At 42.3% G+C, this 20,677-nt stretch overlaps 1 protein-coding gene across 6 annotated transcripts in view; it reads right to left on the reverse strand.

Annotated features, from left to right (window-relative positions):
- SLC38A4 (solute carrier family 38 member 4) overlaps window positions 1-20,677 on the reverse strand; it is a 64,953-nt gene that overhangs the window by 30,459 nt on the left and 13,817 nt on the right. Inside the window, exons 2-3 of one of the 6 annotated variants that reach the window (XM_025208629.1) lie at window positions 16,583-16,697; window positions 12,044-12,210 (exon numbers count right to left, since the gene is read on the reverse strand). The exons of 2 other annotated variants lie outside the window; for them this stretch is intronic. The gene's annotated coding sequence lies outside the window, so the exon portion shown is untranslated. Of the gene's footprint in view, window positions 1-2,017; window positions 2,081-12,043; window positions 12,211-16,582; window positions 16,698-20,677 lie in introns of those variants that run through there. 3 more of the 6 variants (XM_014521745.2, XM_014521752.2, XM_025208616.1) reach the window with 3 other exon arrangements.

A 20,677-nucleotide genomic window follows, 5' to 3' on the forward strand; every position in this document is an offset into this window, starting at 1 on the left:
CTGGAACAGCTGGAATCAATGCAACGACAGTAAAAAGCAGAACATGGAACATGGGCCAAATCAGGAAGCTGATGGTTGCTGATTGGCCCTGCTCTAGCATAATACATCTTTAGTTCTTCGCTGCCCAATCATGGTTTCAGCTGTGCGATGGAGTATTCCCCTCCATCTACCTCTAGACTAGTCTTTTGGAAAATTTAGGTTTGAATCCTCTCTTGATTTATAATGGAATTGATCCTGGAATTTCTACTTCCTGGGCAAGTATGCTAACCCTAGATTTTTTTAAACTAAAGAAAAGATCTCAATTTCCATCTCCTCTTTTAGACATGCTTTAAAAGAAAATGGTGGCTGCAGCTGCATTTTATGTGAAGCCCAATGCTGTTGGTTGAATATTAGATGTATCTGACAATCTCTGCTAGATTAAGCCCTTCAAGCAATTTAGGGAGAGGAATACTTAGTTCCTGCATGTGAGGCAGGCTTAGGCATGGGCTAGCTGCTGAGCTGCTTAGTCCTGTCAAGATTGGGGCAGTTCTAGTCAGGTGCAGAGAAACAACTCAAGACGCCTGAGAAATTTCACCAAAATGAAGAGTGAAAGCATCTTTGGAGCTTAGGTACTTCTGTTATTAGGTAGCAGGTGAGTGAGGATTTTGGGGATCACAATTTTGAATTAGGCAGGCTAAGACTTTCAAAGCTTCAAGGCTAATGCTTTCAAGACACGCAAATGCTTTCAAGGCTCCATTTTCAGAACTTCCATCTTTCTTTTTGCCCTTTTAGGATTTTGCTAATCTCTTTTCTTTTACAAAGTCCTATTAAAAGTGCAAACACAAATAGGGTAGGACTCTGAATTCTGTATACAGCTCCTTTCTCTTAATTATGATTGCTGCCATTTCATCCTTAGGCTTACATGTAAGATAAAGTCCATTAGATCATGAGTGACTGGTGCCTCCTGAATCTGGGGGGACACCTGCAGAACCCGCTGACAGCCACGGCCCTGTCAGGGGTGCACCAGCCCTGCCGACAGCATCAGTGTTGGCTGTCGGGAGGAGGGGCACCGGCCCCATCAGGGGCACCCCTGTGCATCCCCTACCATTTGCCTATGCATTAGATTAATTATTTCCTTTAAATTCAGCTACACCATGCCTTCCTTTATGCTTCCTCCAGTGGCATTTAATTGTAAGGAAAGGATTTTTTTTCTTTTTGTATACCAGCATTAACATGGAAACACTGGATGTAAAAAAGACTTCTTTCTCCTTCTGGAGACATTATGCATCCTAATGAAGTACCATTTTTCTCAAATTGTCTTGTTCATCTACTCTGCCTTAGAACAGAATATACTTTTCTAAAATGTTTTCAGAAAATGTATTTAGTTAAATTCGATATGAGTTTTGGTTTATCAGACAAGCAAATAAAACAAGATAAAACTAACTTACATTTTATGCATTTTACAATGTACAAGGTGACTTGCCCCATCACTATATCTGCTTTAGCAGATTTTCTTATTTCTAAGTCTCCAGGGCAGTCAATTTAAAGAACTAACGTTTCTACCGCAGTTTGAAAGAAGAAGCCCTAATTGTGATATTTAGGGAAATCAACAACTAAAATGCACAACTTGCTTTCACAAATTCATTTACTTTCTTGAATGTTAGCCAAATAAATCAAGAGTTTTGATAAAAATTCTCAACAGTTAGCCAAAAGCTCCAAAAGAACACAAGCATATCATCCTAATTATCTGGTCAATTTTAGAAACTTCCTGCTACTTTCTTACTTGCTTAGACTTTGATTTTCTGCCCAGAATACAGACTGAATTTCTGCCTGATATAAAAACAAACATACCTATGAATGCAAATTACAACTATAGCCAATCTTAACTGCCAGTCTTCACATTTCGTTTACCTGTACTAATGAATGAAGAACACTTTCCCAGGGTTATTTTCCTAATTCTTCAGCTTAAACATATATTAAGTAGAAGAAGTATAAGATAAAACTAGTAAGTTTTGCAAAGATACATTTTTAAGTTTACCTCCAGGTCAAACAGGTAATCTTGCTTTCTTTCTAAGCAGAAAGTATCTTTTAGGAATTGCACCTGTAACACAAAGTGTGCTCATATGAGACTTTCTGGAGCTAGAGAATGATTTAAAGACAAATGGGAGTGTATCAGATGAACCAATCAACAACAACTACACCCCCAACACCTCCCTTTGACAAACTTGCGTCAGATCTTAAAAAAAAAAAAAAAAAAAAAAAGAAAAAAACAGGTAAATCAGTTTACTGGTGAAAAGTGAGGGCAAACTTCAGAGTCACCAGAGCTATTTTTTTTCTAAGCTTAGCACTATTACAAAACACACAAGTGCAGACAGTTTTGCCTGGACCTATGTCATTCAGTCAGGATGATTTTTGCTAATTTTGATTTTCAAGAGATAAAGAATTTGAAAACTTTGTTTATCATCATCCTCACACTTATGGTAACACAAAAGCACTAATCATGAACTTGCAGCCTGAAGGTCTTATTTCTGCCATTGACTTTAGCTGCAGCAATCTCTACCCAGACAGGATGGTGACATTGGCATGTGCTATTAGACATACTGGATGGCCTGTCTGTGACTTAAATTTCCCTGTCTAAAAAAATATGATGGCATATACTGTAATTACTTACTGCAAGGGGCTGTTGAAAAGATTCAGTCTACTATTTCTAATGAACTATATATGGCATGTGGTAAATATTACTCAATTGAAATGTATCCTTATGAAGAAGTTTATATTTTTGATACCGCAGTTATGCACCTTGGCTAAGTACAGGCAGTCAAAAAGCCCAAGGCTGAATCGATTCAGTGTGTAGATTGAACCAATAAGCAAGTGAACAGAAATTCACTTTTAAAACAGGAAAGGCAGCCAGACCCCTGCAGTGGCCCATACCAGCAGCTGGGTGGCGAAAGAGCATGTCTCCCAGTCTACCAGCCACTGATAAGAGAAGGGAGGGAAACTGCAAGGGCCCTGGAAGGTTTTTCCTCCCTCCCTGCTTGAGGGGAGAGGGGAGGTATGGCAAGCACTTGGCCCAGCCCGGCCGGCTGAGTATGTGAAGGGGGTGTTTAAATTTCCACCCTGGCCTGCACAGACCCCAGCTGGGATCTGCCTGGCATGGGGTGGGAGGTTGGCATAGGCAACTGGTATGGGGAGTATGGGGGAGGGGGCAGCACACTCCCCCTGAGATTGGTCCCTGACTCAGTGCTGCTAAGGACAGGGCAGATTTTTTGCCATACAGGCCAGCGGCATGTTGCGGGGGGGGAGGCGGCTTGCGGTTCTAAGCCGTGGCACAGAAATATAGGAGTGGATATGGGGCTTTTGGCCTGTCCCTGGGACCACCCACAAATTGTGCACCACATGAGACTCAGGAGGCACCAGTCAGGCCTGGAGGTTGGGGGGGACAGGGGGATAAGCCCTCAGAGGCTTCCCCCAATCTCCGCTTGGGCAGGGAGGGGGACAAAAGCCTCTGAGGGATTCCTTCCTCCCTTTCTCCCCACTAGGCCGACCCCGGCTGGGGTCTGGTGCTAGGGTTCCCCCCCAAACCCCCAACCTTCTCTGCCAGCCTGAGCAGTGATATTGCTCTAACCAGGGGGCAGAAGGGTGGGGCAGACACTACTCTGCTGGAGCAGATGGCACAGCACAGCCAGGGCTGCAAAGCACCCTGGGATGCTGGGGGACTGAGCTAACTTGAACTAGGAGGAGATCTAGGACAGAAGTTCCATAAACCAGCTTGACCTAAATCAGTTAAGTTTGATACTACATCCAACAAAGTTTATCTTAAACTGGTTTTGGCCATTTTGAAAGCAATTTATGTGCACTGAACTTCTGTTTTGTTACAGGTTTCAACTAGTTTCTGATCACTTAATCCAGTTTATGTGTCACTTCTGTCCCTAGCCCTTCAGAGTTGAGTCCCTTTTTGTCAATTTAATACTTCTTTAAAAAACTTGTGGATGTGGTGATCAACACGTGGACTGCATGATTGAGATGAGTGCAAGCAAAGTAATTAAAATATTATATTAACATTTTATGTATTATTTTAATATTATTTCACTTTACCATGAATAAAATTGTCTGGCAATGGATGTAAATCCACTCACTCATATTTAGAGCTGGGTAGGAATTTTTTTCAGCAAAATGCTTTTTTTGCCAAAAGGTAATGATTCATCAAAGCTAAACCATTGTTGGAACCATTATTAATTCCAATGTAAATTTCATCAGGTGTCTCAGGCGCAGGATGACACTTCCAATCACAATCTACCCAACCCAGAAAAACCTAGTGGTTGAGGCACTGCACCTAAACAGGCAATGCATGGACTTGAACTGGGTTTCTAACAGCCTGTGTTGGCTTTGCCACTTAACTACTGTACTCTGAAAGGGTGCTTGTGTGTGGATGTGAGCCTTTTTGTGGCACTTTATGAAAAAAATTCAAAATACCTGAACCTGAGTCTTGTCATAGTGTTGAATTAAATATTTTACAAAATTGAATTCTTATTTTTTTTCAGTGCCATTTATAGTTGATCACATTTTCAGGGGTGAGATCTGAGTCATACAAATAAAAAACACATTGAACACCTGTCTGAAACAGATGGGTGTTTTAAAATTTAAATAGGCCCCATTCACTGATTTGCTGCAAAATATTATACCTACTATTGCTAGAAGTAAGGCCTAAGGTTACGGTAACTGAAAGGAAAAAAGCAACCCCTATTTTTCAGTTTGCTTGCTTAGTACGCTTGACAGATCTCTGGGCACAGTCAGTTTCATCATTTGCCCTCGTGTTTGTGTGGCTGTCTCAGTGAGCAACAGGGGAGAGAAAAACATTTTTTAAACAAATGGAAATGTGATTGAAAACCATAAAAAAACGGCAGGGGGATTAAGGCAGAGATGTAGTAACAAATTAGCAGCAGCTGTAAAAATTTTTCATATTTGAAACCTGATTTGAACAACAGAAACAAACAAAAATATGAAGATTAGCTTTCATTTACCTTTCAAATACCAAGAATGTGAGTTTACCATTTAGCAATGTGCTGCAATCTCCTATTTGTAGCCAAATTAGAAGGACTTAGAAGAATGACTCTTGGCCATGGTAGGGTTGGCCTGCCTGATTAAAAAGCCTATTTCCATTTCATAGAGCTACTGAAACAAACAAAGTAAACACCAAACAGCAAAGTGCCCCAGGGGAAAAACAGGAGCAATGGTCATAAACTCCTAGAAGAAGGTTTCAGACTGGATATAAGGAAAAACTTCTTCATGGTTCACGTGTCCAGACTCTGGAATAGACTCCCAGTGGCGGTGGTGCAGGTGCCTACCCTGGTGATCTTCAAAAGTAGACTGGATGCACACCTTGCTGGAGTTATTCAATCCCAGCAGTCTTTCCTGCCCAGAGCAGGGGAACTGGGCACGATGATCTCATGAGGCCCCTTCTAGCCCTAAACTTCTGTGAATCTTTAACAGCTTCTGGGTACTTAAGTAACACTCCAAATCCAGGAGCTAACGTGCTAATTCAGGAAAAACCAGTCTGCCAGATAGTCCTGATACTTACATTCCAAATGACTTTAACAGGTCTTACCTGTCGGGAGGGACAGGAGTAGATCCACAAACAAGGGAAGGGTAGGACTGGGAATCCCAACTTTTTTGGCAGGCATGTCACAAATTAGCCCCACACCCTCACCAAGTGTCACTCTGATCCCCTACCCCTGCTTGAAAAGCTGCTCTGGATTTTGTGCCCCTGCCCAGTTTCCTGCTTTTTCTTCTGCCTGATCTTATCTGCTGCTGTGCTACCTGTCCCTTCCCTGATCTGCCACATACAGAAGCTACCTGTGCCAGTTTGCCCACCCCTTGGCTAAGAGATGGCTGTGGGAGACCTATTCATACTTATCCAGAGTAAGCATAAGAGCAACAGTCTTCTACAGTTCCAGGTATTTGTTCAAATAAGGTCTGTTTTACAATTAGTTTAACATACATTATATTAGCTAGTGTCAGTTGCTAGGTAGAATTTGACACTGCCTTGGGAGTGTGTATAACTTTGATGAGGTGAATATTGTACATTTTCTCATCAGACTTAAGCAGTATTTGAAACAGAGAACAGAAGGCAAAATGCCTCCCACACATTCACGGGCTACCCAATGCAAAGAATGACACTTAGCTGCCCCTCACACTAAAACATAGCAGGTGGTTTAAGACAGAAAATGGTTGATCAAAATTTGCTTTGATTACTGAAGTACTGATAATGTTGGTAGACTGTTGTAGTTTGAACTACAGTGATCCTAAAGAGGCTGGAGATGCTTTTGTCTAAGTGGCAAGCCACATTTTTACTCTGTTTTCTGTGAATATTTTAGTTCTTTATTGCTAAATGTTTGCTTATTTTAACATTTTCATATTTACTGTTTTTCACAAGATAGGCCACTCTTACCTGCAGGCTTTTTATTTTTCCCTTTTTAAATTTGATTACAGTGAGCCCATTTGGGTCCAGCTGTTGCCCTTTTTGCTCACAGGAGACCTCCTTGCTACAAAAGCATTACTTGTGTAAGACAATGGAATCTGACTCAGACTGATGATGACACATCAATTACTTTAAGAAAAGTACCATTTTGATAAATGCTCAGCTCCAAATTCTATGGCTCTTCCTCTGTCACTGAAGCCAGAGGAGTTTTTTTGGAGTAAAGACTACAGAACTGGCTTTCCATTTCTATCTAGTGTCCAAGCTAGAAAGAAGAGTGAAGCATACTCTAATAACTGTTCACTGGTGCTGAAGAAGGTGATCAGATCACTATCAATCACATGGGTATCACTGAACATCCTGGATCCAAAGCACTAGAGCCATACTCACACATTGGACTTAAACCAAACTTAAAAAAGGATTAGAATACATTTCCCCTAGATATTGTTTCAGTTCTAGACACATCTCATTCCACATTTAGTGCCAAGCAATGCATAAGGGGGCCAAATCTTTTATTCCTTATTTCATGGAGTTTAATATCAGAAGAAACATGATTTCTTGCTGGGATCACTTATTTTGATCTTCTGTATGGTCTAAGACCTTAGTTTTCTCTCTCATTACTTTATATTGAAGCATATAACCATAGGCACTGAATCCAGGGGTGCTCCAGGGCTCAAGCACCCATTGAAAAAAACTAGTGAGTGCTCAGCACCCATGAGCCATGTTGGGTCACCTGGGCTGAAGTAATGTGCTGCCTCTTCTGGCCATGCGTGGGGCTCAATGTGGGAATGCAAAAAAAAAAGCACCCACTGGCAAAAACCAAAGTTGGTGCCTATGCCCGTGACTCTTGTTAAGACAAAGCACAGTTTTCAGGACATTAAAGTATTTTGAGTCAGAAAACCTGTAACATCATGAAGAAAATGCAACAACATTTTCACATTAAAAAATAGTAGATCCTTTCTACTTTGACCTTCATTATACCCTGCAACTGTGAAAAGCCATAGAAGAAAAGCATTAAAAAACAAAAATGATACCAAAAAAGAGAGAGAGAGAGAGAAAAAAAAATACTTATTAACTGAGGAATGCCTACCACTGGTGATCTAAACTTTGGGGCTAGGGACGAAAGTTACACATAAACTGATTTAAGTGATCAGAAACTGGTTTAAACCTGTAACAGAACAGATATTCAGTGCACATAAACCAGTTTGAGAATGGCTCAAACTGGTTTGAGATAAACCTGGTTGAATGTAGTATCAGACTTAACTGATTTGGGTCAAACTGGTTTATGGAAATTCTGTCCCAGACCCCTTCCTGTTTAAGTTAAATCGGAGTCTCTCAGCATCCTAGCATGCTTTTCAGCCCTGGGCTGGGCTGTGCTTCTGCTCCAGACAGCAGGGCTGGCCCCCAATGTGCTCTAGCCAGAGCAGGGGCGTTGGCATGGTTGGACGCAGGCCTGGGAGCAGGGAGGGGGTTTATGTTCCTGATGTGGGGACCGCAGCCAGGGTCTGCCTGGCCAGAGTATAGCAGCCCCTGTCAAGCTTCCTCCCCACCTCCCTTGCTGGTCAAGCTGGGCAGGGGTAGCTAGCCCCACCTTCCACAGCCTGAAGCAAACAGGGATTTAATCTCTCCCTCTGTCCCCTATCCCACTGGCAGCTGGGGTCTTTCTGGCCAGGGCAGAGAGCCCGTTTCAGGCATTCCCTCACTCCCCACTCCAGCGGCAGGAGCGGGAGTGTGGACAGAGCCAGCTGGCATGGCCCTGCCATCCACTTGCCTCACCCATGGCTGGGGCTGTGGGGCTGAGCAAGACTGGCCTGTGGATGCTGCTGAGGGTAGACACAGAAGGGCCAGTCCAGGCTGGGCCATGGGGCCAGGCCCCTCCCAGTGGGCTACAGAATGGGTTGGGGCAGTGTGGGCTGCATGGCCAGATTGCTCCCAGGTCCCCGTGTCCAGACCAGATGGGGCTGTCATGGAGTTGCAGCCGAAGGGGAAGGGCCCAGCAGGGCTGGCCTGGCCAGGGCCATGGGGGCAGGGCTCTTCCCAGTTGGCTGTGGCTCTGTGACAGCTGGACTTGGCGGCATGGGTGGTGGCTGGCCAGGCAGTGGGATGTCCGGGTTGGCTTGGGGGCAGCAGTGGGCCCTGACCCCAGCAGCCGTGTGCTGCATCTGGCACCACACTCCCCTTTCTGTGCAGCACTCGGCGATTGCAGCCATACCACAAGCTGCACACTGGCCAGGGCTGGGGGGGGTGTTCTCCCTCCCTTACCTCCCACTGGGCTCAAGCTTCCCATCTGTGTACCCAGAGCGGTGCAGCAGGGGCAGGGGTGGCAGCAGCAGCAGCAGCAGCTGGAGGTGACAGAGGCAGAACAGCCCCGCCAGCCCCAGCCAGTGTGTAGCTTTTGGTACAACTGCAGCTGCTGGGTGCTGCACAGGACAGCGGGTGCAGCGACAGCTGCTAGGCTCCGGGCCTGCTGGCACCTCTGAGCCAGCCTGGGCAGCCCACTGCCCTGCCGGCTGCCACCCGTGCCACCGAGCCCAGCTGTCATAGAGCCGCAGCCGGCTGGGAAAGGCCCTGCCCCTGAGGCCTGGCCTGGGCTGGCTGCAGCTCCATGACAGCCCCACCCAGCCTGGGTGTGGGGAGCCAGGTGCAATCTGTTCTTGCGGCTCCCCTGGCCCAAGCCCAAGCTGCAGCCCAGTGGGAAGTGGCCAACCCCTGCGGCCCAGCCTGGGTTGGCCCCCTTGTGTCTGCCCTCAACAGCATCCACAGGCTAGCCCAGCTCAGCCCCACAGCCCCAGTCGCAACTGCAGCCCCGGGTTGATGGCATGGCCATGCCGGCCGGCTCTGGTGAGGCCCCCTGCCACATGAGCAGGGGGGAAAGCCGGGCAGACCCCAGCTAGGGTCCTCACGCCTGTGCACGAGAGGGAAGACAGGCGTTTAATCCCCCCCACTCTCCTTTTGCCTGAGGTGCTGTCTAGGGGATAAGCCTGGTAAGGGCTGCTTTCCTCCTCCAGACCCACCTTGGATGGGGTCCTTACAGGTCAGCTTCCCTCCAGCCTTGTGGCTACGGAGGAAAGAAAGGGAGGGCTGTTTTAGAGCCCCCTGGCTTCTAGCCTGAGCCACTGCAGGCATGTGACTTCATTTCTGGAATCAAAAGTGAATGTCTAGTCATTTGCAAATCAGTTCAATCTATGCACATTAGACTAACCTGCAAAGATTGAATCAATTCAGGCTTGGGCTTTTTGAATGTCTGTCCCTAGCCCGGATGATTTATCCTTACTTAAGAAATCTGCTTTTCATATATAGGAACAATTTCAGACCTATGCCTGTATGGTTACAATTCTCATATATACGTATCTCACATATATACATATGAGAATTATAACCATACAGGCAGTTCTAAAATTGTTCCTATATATGAAAAGCAGATTTCTGAATTCTTAAATTTTTTTGTTTGCCAACAGAGCTTTGACAGTTTGCTTGCCATTTTAAGTGAGACTACAGATGACAAAATACTTTGCTCATGAAGCTACAATCTCCCTCCATTATAATGAATGATGGTGCCCCAAGTTCTAAAGATTTATTATTGCCAGATTCTCCAGGCAGAACTTAAAAGGATTTAGAATATATTTTCATAAATACAAAATATACAGGTGAAATATAAAGTACAACTAGATACAAAACATGTTTTTGCTTATTGTTTGAATGCTGTCAGAAATGGACATAAACAAGTTCTCTAGAGTTTTACCCCAGGCCTTTTTGTTGTTCCACACCCTGAAATAATAAAGGCTAGGTCAGAGAAGCCAATTTTTGATATCAACTATTAAAAAGATTTTTTTTGACAATACTCTCAAGAACTTCCTGTGCCATTAGGATTATTATTGGCTACAACCCTGGGTCTGAGAAACATGCGGATCCACCTGTGGATTCTCACCGCAAGCTTGTAGCTATTATTTGTATTCTAAAAGTGTCCACATGTGTTTGATGCTTAACAAATAAGAAAGAATGTGCTGTCCCCGCTCTCTACTAAAAAGGAGAAAACAAACATAGCCACAGGGTAGGGGAACAGTGATCCAGTTGAGTAGGCAACTGGTGACTGATCATATCCAAATAATGCAATGAATTAGTGGCTTAATGTATATAAATAAAATAGGATTATTGGGATATGATATATAGGTGACTAGACCTGTGCCATACTTGTACATATAATAGGTCCTTTGCCTCTCTAACTACTTTGAGTTTCTGATCACTGTTTTATTCATTACATCACATAACAAGAGAACCCACCTTGAAGAGACTTAATTTCATATTAGTATAATATGTATGCCCCCAAAGCTAACATGAAGTAGTGATTTCTGTGTTGAAAGGAAAAGACTATTCCATAAACACCTTTCTGTGTAGGTTTTCTTGATGGTGAGTAGTACAGAAACCCAGAGACCCTACAGTGCCATCCATAGGTGTTGTTTCTGAATGCCAAGGTGCTACTTCTTTGCAGCAAAGGATGGTGTCCCCTTTTCATGTAACATGCACCCTTGTCCATGTGGAGCCTGCTCTGCTGGCTGCTAGAAAGGGGATGAAACCAACCTTCTGTATTTTCTTGCCTGCCCTCATTTACTATGATTTTTCAAAGGCCATTACTTGGAGCAATGCTTATGCTTGCTGAATGCCAAGATTGCAATACTGCCTGTCCCATGTTCTGTATCCCACATCATTTTTTAGGCTGGCTACAATTTAGTCCTGCTCAGCCATTCTTTTAGACGAGGAAGAGTCTACATTGGCATGTTCAAATAAACCAGATGAGATCTAAATGAGTCAGTGAAAACCATCAGAATTTCTTGTCATTAGCAAACTGTACCACAGAGTAATTCTTCTGTTTATACTGATTTAGCAATCTGAACATGCATCTCAACACACACATTATTGAGTAACATTAGCATTGTCATTATTTAAGCTATGATAATAAATTTGGTTCTTTAAAAACCCACCCTGAAATGCCTAGCAATGGTGACAGTTTACTTTGTTTCCATGTTTACTAATATTAACAAGCAGAAATAAATAGTAATGGAGCTTGATTCTCATTAACATAACGACCCATTTCTAATATTCTGGCACTAGAAAAGGATGTTATTGTGCATGAAAATCAAGCCCATGATCCTTACAATCTAGAAGGATGGTTCAGAAGTCTAGAACTCAGGTTCAATTGCTTGTTCTGCCATCCATACTACTCAGTTAGGTCCAGATCAACAAGATAATTTATGTGACTAAAGCAGTACTTAGGCAGCATTTGGGCACTTAAGTCCAAGACCACAACTCTCAAAACCTCTGTCTGAGCCCTTAGATGCCTCAGATTTCACCAGGAAAATTCCCAAAAGGTGCCTAATGTTCAGCTCCCACTCCATTGGGGAAGGGTTATGCAACTCAGTGCCTTTCTCATGCCCGGTGTGTTGAGGATCCTTAAACTTAAGCCTTTCCTTACCGTAGTCATCTTAGGATCCCAACCCTATGGACAATGCTAAAACACACCAAAGGAACTGGGCAGCATGTAAAAAACATTTTCATTCAATAGCATGATTGGAAAAGAAGGGAGTTGTACACCTGTGTTATATAATAGTATGAAGTGGTCAGTACACTTGTCCTAGAAGTGGAATTCTCGGGCTCAACATCTTCCTCAGCCTTGTGGGATTCAAATATACATCTTTTGCTTCTTTGGAGCGCTGTAACTGCTAAGTGAGATTCCAGTCATTCCTCACCATCCTCTTGCTCTAGAGATGGGGAGCAAGACTATTTAGTCAAGTGATGGGGTCATGCAAGGATCTAAGATAGATTGGTTGTTAATTAATTTACAAGTTAATTAACAACTTTAAAAAAACAAGCAATACAGAAAATGTAGCTTAAAGTACTGGTGCTTAACTTACAACCTGCAGGCCGGATGTCATCTGGCCTATGGAACTCCTCATGGGTCTGGATGATTGGCAGTGGAAGAGTAGTGGCAGGATCAACTGCTGTGGCCACAAGAGCCAAGCCAATTGACACTGTCACTACATGCTTGCTGCTGAAGTTCCAGACCTTTGGGAAGTCCCATGGGGCCAGATGACATAGCTCTGTGCACCAGCACAATCTAGTGTGCAGGGCTGGTTTGCTGCTGTATTTGGTGTGCAGAATCAGGCTGTCTGCAGCTGGATCCAATGTGCAGCACTGGATGGGGCCAGGCCCATGTGCTGGATCATACCCAGGGACCAGCCCTATGCCATTTGTCTGGCCCATAGGACTGGGTAAGTTGAGTAGGATTGGTCTAAAGTAAAATATTCTGTTTTGTTTCTTATTTAAGTTTTTAACATTTCAGCTTGGGAAATGTTATTCTTCCCCCCATCAATTTCATGTATTTATATGTTATGGTGTTCCCTATCCCCCATGGTGGCTTTACATAATGCTTTATCAGCTTTCAGAGAAATAACAGACAACCAGATGACTTACAACAATGATTCATATTATTGTTATTCCTCATTATTATTGTTGCCATGTGAGATGATGGTGGATGTGCATTTTTCCCCTTTAAAAAGAAAAATCTGGCTTACGTTGTAAGTCTTTAAATTGTGTTTATTATACTAATGAAATCATGTTTATTACACTCGTGTTTTTATAGCCCTTTGGTTAACTTGTAAAAAACATGTTTTTGCTCTCAACTAATTATGAACATGCAGGTTTGCCAGACCTGATCAAACTATTGATTCTCCAACTTCAATAACTTATCTTGACAGTGGCCAATATTTGATGTTTCAGCATATATCTACATTGCTCTTAACCTCAAATACCTCATCTAATTCTAGGAGGTCCTACATGAGAAGAATGTTCCTTTCTGATTTATAAACCTGAAATATGAGCTTTTATTTTACTATGTTCTTTCTGCAGTGGAGTCCAATCTTTGGAGTGGGAATTGTCACTTATTATGCTTCTATAGTAATTAGGGCAATGATATCTCAGCCATATTTCCCTATGGGCTATACTGCAATAAAAATGTAATAGTAACATGTAACTAATAATAATAGTAGTATTTTATATTGTTACAAAAACACTGACTTTATATAGAATGGCTGATCTGTACTGGATTTCTGATTCCCACTGAAACTACAACTTGAGTGCAGACAAGGTTCTTTGGGTGAATTTGATATCAACACAGCTACAAGCTAAAACCCTGCAACTTGAGTGCATGCATTTTCCCCAGGTTTTTTTCAATTAATTAAAAACAATTCACAGAAATACCATATGTACTTGTATCCAAAACGAGAGTTTCTTCCCCATTTAACACAAGGGGGAAAAAAAGCCTCATCTTGTATCTGAGTCCCAGAGCCGGGATCAAGGGGGCTGGAGGCAGTTCCTGAGGTGGAGAAGCAGAGGAGACCATGTGCTGCAAGGGGGAAGGAGAGCAGGAGAGACTGAGCAGCATAGGGTAGGAAGCATGGTGGGGTTGAGGGGAGAGAACAGGGGACACCATGTGGTGCAGAGTGCAGTGAGCAGGAGGAAGACCGAGGGCAGCGGGAGATTGTGTAGTCAGGGGAGCTGCTATTGCTCCGGTTATGGCTCTGTCTCTGACCTGACCAGGGGCTATAGCAGGAGCTGGAGTTGTCACAGGATAAGTGGTGCCAGGGGGGCAAGTTGCCAGGGGCAGAGGCACGTTGTGGGTGGGGAGGTGGCAGGAAGGACAGGCACAGAAGAAGACAGAAATTGGGAGGCGGCAAATAGCAGGGAGAGAGGCAGCAGAGAGGCAGGTAGTGGGGAAGGGGCGAAGGGTGGGAGTCAGGCTATTTGCCCCTGCTATTGCTTTCCCTGCTGCTTGCACCCCTGCCGCTGCTTTCTTTGTTGCAGTGGTGGTGGGGGTGGGGTACACATTTAAGATAACACTTCCATAATTAGATTCTATACATGGAAAAGTGTAACAAACTTAGAATTTTCCATGTATAGAATCTAAGTATTCAGGAGACATCTTAAATTCAAAGTCATCTTGGATTTGGGTAAATACGATAATTGGACTGAAAATCCAGTGTCTGTTCTTCATACTGCTGCTTCCTATGTTATCTCAAAACCAGTAATCAAGGATGATAGAATTGTAAAGTATTTGGAACACGATGGGATTTTGCCTTAGACATGCCAACAGCTGACTCTGGTCTAAAAAAGACTACAAGTTTACTGTCTTGTTATGTGATTAATTTACTGCTGACACTGTTATAGATGCAAATAGATTATACAGAAGATCCTGTACTTGTAATTCATTAATTATGGTTACTATATTAGGTTAAATGAAATAACTGGATTTAAATGTTCTTAAATAGGATTAAATCTGTTGGGTTGGCTTCTTCAATCTGTCTGCTTGGTTAGATCTCTTGATCCCATGCCACCAGACCCTGTATACTTTTTAACTGCTGAGGATCAACTTTAAATTATGGGATCTTATGAGGGCCCCTCAATAACCTGACACCTGTATTAGACAAGGCACAGGATGGTGACAGTTCCTTGCTTTGCTTTCTCTGTCTTTGCACTACTGGAAGATTCATGTGTGCAAGGGGAATTTTTTTTGCCATTTGTTCCTAGCCAGTTTGCATCCACCCTGTACTAACTGGGCAACGCAAGGAGGGTTTAGTTGATGAGAAGATTCATCTGACTATATCTGGATTAAACAGACAGGATCAAAGACATTTTTCAATGCATCCATGCCTGATATAGAGGGAAAAACCCTACCACAAATGTTTAAACTGGTTTATGCCTAGCTTAAGTGCACAACCTACACCCCTTAATATGTAAACTGTTTTATCTCATACACAATAATATAAAATGATGTACTAATCATTCTGAATGAAATATGATCTAGTCAAGATGTTATTTTAAATGGAAACAGTTGTCTTTTGTGAATATGAAAATCACTCTCATACAGGTTTTAAAGTTTTAGAAAATTATATTAAGAATGTTTCTTAATGACTATTATAAAAGCATCACTTAAAACAATTAAATCAATTAGTTCAATAAAATTTTTCAACTGAACAACAATATTTTGGCACAATGACTGATTAAGTTGACTGCTTTTCTAATTAATGAAAGATTGGTTCCTTCCAGCAATTACACTCTGATTAGTCCACAGCAAGCAAATTTTCCATTACTGAGCCCCCACTGCTATCAAAAGTTTTTTATTGTTTGTTTTTTATTCCCGTCTTAATCCTAAAAGCAAAAGAAAACAATGTCTCCTAGTCTCCAAAACTCCTGAGAGAAAGCTGATTTTGGAATTTCAGTAATGCTCTTACTTCCTGGACACATGCAAATCTACTCTGATCCAAGAAGCAATATTTTAGCCAGCAGGAAATCTTCTCAATCAGACATATATATTTTGGCATTTCCAGCTGTATTATTTTGCTCTGCAATGCTTCCTCTAATCTTCTGTAATCGTAGTATCATAGAATCATAGGTCACGTCCGCACATGATATGGACATTGGTTCCCTGGGGACAACTAGCTGTGGTGCATCTTGTGCCGTTGCTAGTTGTCCTTGGGGAACGCTTGTGCCACACGTGCTCTGACTCACAGCAAGTTACCCTGAGGGCAGTAGGGGAGGCTTGGGCCAGCACTGGGCTGGCCCCAGCAGCCTTACCTGGGTCCTGGGGCTGTAGCAGTGATGATTCTGCCACACGGAGCCTGGCTGGCAGCTGCAGTGCAGCTCTGGGCAGCCCAGCTCTGCTTTTGAGCATCGCGTGCTGCCCGTGAGTGCACTGCTCCATTTTTTTTCTCTGTGGGTTTTTTGACCACTGGATATTCAGGGGTCAACAAAACCCTCTGTGCTGCTCCCTTTGCTGTGCAGAGAACAACTGAACGTGCAGTATGTGGCACCGCAGCCACATACCTCATGGCCACGCTTGTCTGGACGCAGCCATAGAGAAGGGTTGAAAGGGACCTACAGAGGTGATCTAGTCCAACCCTCTGCCTGAGGCAGGATCACCCCTATCCAAACCATTTTATACAAATCCATTATCTAAACTCTTAGTAATTTTAGTAGAGGACACAGATTAGTGGGCCCTTGTAGCTAGTATGTACTGTATTCAGTTCTCAGGTTGTGATGGGTGATCACTGATATACTCTTAGTTTAGGCTATCACCTTGGTTAAGGCACTGAATGGAATTTCTTCTGTCATCATCCAATGTCTTGCTCAGTTCTTGCTCTTTGTCTTAACTTCAAGAGTTACACTACTGGGTGTATGTTGATCAGTAGCTCTGTTAGGATGAAAACACAGGGTGATTACTGCCAAGTGGTATTTATTATGATAATGTCTTCAGTGTTTTTGTTTCACTTGGCCTTGGGAAGACATCACACTAGGGTTCTGTTTTAGAGTGGATGTTCTTCTTACAAGGGGAATTTCCTGTTAGACCACATACTTCCTTTTCCATAGGTTCTACTATCCAGAGTAAAGGCATGAGAAAAAAATAATCATTTGGCACAAAATGCTCCTTAACAGCACATAGAATTTTGTTATTTTCCAATTAGTAGGCTTTCTTCAAGGTGAGATGCTATTGGGCTGTACGTAATCATACCACCCTACACAAACAGAACCATTAGACATCAGAAGCCAAGAACACATGGAAAATTATAAACTGTACTGTATGAAAGACCTTTCTGAATTGGAAAAATACAAAAAGGCTATGAAAATATTCATAAATATAAAAAAGAAATCTTCATCCAAATGTTTAAAACTTTTAATCTTTCTGAAGTGGGTTATTGAAAACAACAACAACAACAACAACAAAACAGCCATTTTCCACACTGGTAAAAATGTCACTGAATGGAAAAACCAACAAGCAATGATTTCTAAGGTACCATATATTTAAAAATTAAATCCCATTTTTAAAAATTATTTCTGAGACAACTGGCAGAAGATTTTAAAGAAGGCACCAGGCATACTGCAGCAAAAGTTAAGATCCCAATCTTTAATCCTTACTCATGCTTCTGAATAACCAACTACAGGTGGAATAGGACTTCATATATGAAGTCATGTGTGGCTCTAGCCCATTAGCTTAACATGTCTGTTTATGGTTTAACTGGGTCATCGTTAATTTAAATGCCTATTTTCTTATACCCATATTCCAGTTTATTCAATATAACATCAACTTAATTGCCTATTCAGTTCAATCCTTCCAATCATTCTGCAAAGTACAATTTGGAGTAAGATCTGAAACCAAGATTTGGAGTAGTTAATGAACTTCCACTTTTTCTGCATACTGTGCTTGCACACTGTTATTGTTTATTATATTATTGGGTAATTTTGTGAAAATATTGGTTAGCAATATTGTAAACCTGAAAAACACAATTCACAGGTTATGGCCATGACCCTTGAAAAAACCTGAGAAAATAACCTTATTACGAGATCTACCTTGCAATAGATGTTTGTTTAACTGGAAATCTATAAGAGCAGCTGCCCCTTGCAATGGTACATATTTGCTTCTGAATCCTTCCTCCAAGGCACTATTTAAACATGTTGATGCACTGAACTGAAAATTTTTTCCTTCCATTCCTTCAGGGTTGACAAAACAAGACTCAGGAAATAAATTTATTACTGCAAGGAGCATTACATGGTAAGTGAGATAAATGTTACTTTCTGTATTATTAATAATTCTTAATAATTCTTAATATTTCACTTATTAAGAATGGGGGGAACATGTAAGTTCTTGTAGAGATCCATGGTTTGATTATATGATTCAGTCAGATTTCTGTTATCAATTATATTTGTGTTTATGTGGACTCTCCTCGTCCATGTTGGGTTTAATAGTAATAAATCTGTCACTAGTTTCACTAAAGTGATGTCAAATTTACTTTAAATGGCATTGGTGCCCTATGCTGTGCACATGTTGCCCTCCCTTTGATCAGAAGTAGCATAGTCACACCCACTCCAGCTTGGGCTAACTAGTTCTGTCATTTAACAGTGCAAGTTAGCCCACCCCTGTCTACACTGCTTCTGCCTGTGGGGTACTGCGGCATGCACAAGGGCTCCAGTACTGGGCACAGTAAGTCTGCAATAAAGATATGGCCTAATATGGCAAAAGGAAGAAATGGTTGTAGAAAGACCATTGATTCAAGCCAGGTCTAGAACTGAAAATGTGTTTCCTGTTTCTAAACCCATGGGGTCCAAGATCAGGTGATCCGGCAAATAAGTTTCGAAGATGGCCTGGTTTTTTACATGATAGCTATCTGGACTAACTATTGATTCATTTCACCTAAATTACTGAACAGCAACTGGCAATAGTGATAGTAATAGTATGGCAATAGTGATTTTTAGTCACTACTGTACTGGGCTAGGTTCAGTGTTATGATTTATGCCTCTTGAGTCAGTGGCACTTCATGTGCCCTCTCTGGGATCTGTTTTAGCCATTCTCCTGGCAACCTCTGGAGGGGAAGCCCTTTAGTCTATCAACACTGCTTCTTAATTGGCTGATGTGTTTCCTCATGTAAGCACCACAAGGCGGTCCCTCTTTCTCGGGGCTGAAGTCACACCTACTGCAACAATTTCAGTTCCAAAAGCAAGAAACCAGGCATGACAAAAAGCAATAGACAAAAGGGGTTGTATTAATGGAGTACAGCTCACATGAGTTTTCACAGGTACTATTCAATTTTTGGTTAATTCTTTTTGCCTGCTCCCTTGCTTGTATAACATACATGTAAGCCACGTGGACTCCAATGAGGTTGTCTGAGTAAGGAAAGAAGATCTGCCCTAATTTAATAATGTTAATAAATACTCCAATAACAAAAAGGTCTACTCAGCTGAAATGACGTTTTCCAAGCAGAAATTCATAAAGTGAATCTAGTACTTCAGAGAAAAGGAGGCTGTGTCATTCTACTGAAAATGAAGTTGAAATGGAAGGCAAGTCTCGTTCCATTATTTGCTTTGTATCTCTGTCTGCACAGAGACACTAAGGCAGTAAACTGCCAAGTAAAACCCTGGGCCCAATTTTTAAGTTCTTATTCAGTATAAACTGTTATCAGTAGGAGTTCTGCCTTACACAGGTGCACTGATTCTACCCTTTATCTTTTAGTAAAAAAAAATCATGGTTCTGTGGCTGCTAGCAGTTTTCTTCCTCCCTACTGTTTCATTAATCAGAACTTCACACGTGAATTTGTTTAAAAGCACCAGTGTGAAATACTATCTCACAAATGAACTTGTGGTGGGGCTGGGAAAAGTAATTTCCTGATGCTCGCTGAACCTCTGGACACATATTTTTGGAGGAATTTGCCTTGTCTTGTTAACTTATTAAATGACTCTTCTCCTGCTCTGCAATTCCTTTGACATTCATTTATGAAATAAGAAATTTTCATTTCTAAAGAAAAAAAAGGAAAAAAGACGAAACTAAAAAGAGAAATCAGAAAGCCTGAAGCATGGCAAAGCTCATGTTATTTAGCAGTTACCTAAGGTTCAGGATTTGCTTGTTTTTTCATCAATATTTTGAAAAATACAGACCATCTCCCATACTTGTAAAAAGCATATACTTAAAACCAAGATTACCAGTAAACATATGCCTTAGAGAGTTTCACAAGAAAGTGAATCTATTCATGCTGTGCTAAAGTAGTCACTATGTTCGTCCATTTTGGGATGTAGCATGCATTTTAAATCAGTGCTCCCAAGCCAGTTGAAAGGTAGAGGAGACATGCTCTATTGTTTCAAGATCCCATCGAGATATTTCTGATCTAATCCTAGTGGACTCCAAGATGAACATGAGTCGTCAGTGTGACAAAGTCATCAGAAAAGCTAACTGCACTTTATCATGCATCAGCAGATGTATGACAAACAGAACCAAGGAGGTGATACTTCCCCTCTATCAGGCACTGGTCAGACCGCAGTTGGAGTACTGCATCCAGTTTAGGGCACCACACTTCAAGAGGGATGTGGATAACCTGGAGAGGGTCCAGAGAAGGGCCACTTGTATGTTTAAGGGCTTGCAGGCCAAGCCCTACGAGGAGAGACTAGGGCACCTGGACCTCTTCAGCCCCCGCAAGAGAAAGTTGAGAGGTGACCTTGTGGCTGCCTATAAATTCATCATGGGGGTGCAGAAGGGAATTGTTGAGGTGCTACTCACCAGGGCATCCCTGGGGGTCACAAGAAATAATGGCCATAAGCTAGCAGAGAGCAGATTTAGACTGGACATTAGGACGAACTTCTTCACAGTTAGAGTGGCCAAAATCTGGAATGGGCTCCCAAGGGAGGTGG

The sequence above is a fragment of the Alligator sinensis genome, unplaced genomic scaffold (assembly GCF_000455745.1).
Source record: "Alligator sinensis unplaced genomic scaffold, ASM45574v1 scaffold147_1, whole genome shotgun sequence".
NCBI classification, from domain to species: Eukaryota; Metazoa; Chordata; order Crocodylia; family Alligatoridae; genus Alligator; species Alligator sinensis.